The following is a 1,018-nucleotide window of genomic DNA, read 5'->3' as shown; positions in this document are numbered from 1 at the left end:
CCCCTGCTGTGCCATTGGCTCATTTCACCATCACTCATAACTGTTTCTGCCCCACCTTTGCATTTACTCGTTGTCTATTGGCTAACTCAAGGTCGCTCGGCCATCCCTGGTACTTACTATTGGATGCAACACATATCCATCATGACAGGAAAACTTTTCCTGAAGACTTTTCGGAAAGTTTCAACAGCTTCACTGAGTTTCTTTGCTCGGCCGTTTCGTCTGAACCGCAAACAAAAACATCGCTATTACAACAGACTGGAAGAAGTCTGACTGAGACCTCTTGGAATGTTCATCACACACACTCTCGACAGGAGTTTACGAATTCTTCTGTTCATTTCCAGTATGTATTTTATTTAAACTTTAAGCTGTGTCAACACAATAGTTTTACATAGAATATAGAGCAGTACAGGCATTTCCACCCACTACTCCAAAATCAATCGAGCACGTCCCTCCCGAATAAACCTCCGTTTTTCTATCATCCGTGTGTCTATCTAAGAGTTTTTTAAATGTCCCTAGTGTACCATCACCCCTGCCAGTGTTCCATGCATCCAACACTCTGTGTAAAGAAGTTACCTCTAATATCCCCCCATACATTCCTCCAATTAGATCATAAGGCATAGGAGCAGAATTAGGCCATTCAGCCCACCAAGTCTGCTCTGCCATTCCATCCTGGCTGATTTATCTCTTTAACCCCATTCTCCTGCCTTCTAACCCTAACTCCATTACCAATCAAGAACCTTTCAATCTCTGCCTTACGTTCACCCAATGACTTGGCCTCTGCTGCCCTCTGTGGGAATGAATTCCACAGATTTACCACCCTCTGGGTCAAGAAATTTAACTCATCTCCGTTCTAAAGAGATGCTCTTCTATTCTGAGGCTGTGCTCCATGGTCCTAGTGATGCACCATCAATAACTCTCGAAGACGGGAGGCAAATGATAGGCTTTTATTAGCTGCAAGAGACCACCACACAACATCCTGGGAGGAGCAGTGCCTCCAATCGCCTTTATACCGGGGTCT

The sequence above is a fragment of the Hypanus sabinus genome, chromosome 1 (assembly GCF_030144855.1).
Source record: "Hypanus sabinus isolate sHypSab1 chromosome 1, sHypSab1.hap1, whole genome shotgun sequence".
NCBI classification, from domain to species: Eukaryota; Metazoa; Chordata; class Chondrichthyes; order Myliobatiformes; family Dasyatidae; genus Hypanus; species Hypanus sabinus.
The sequence above is the reverse complement of the archived record's forward strand: the minus strand, read 5'-3'. Positions refer to the sequence as shown.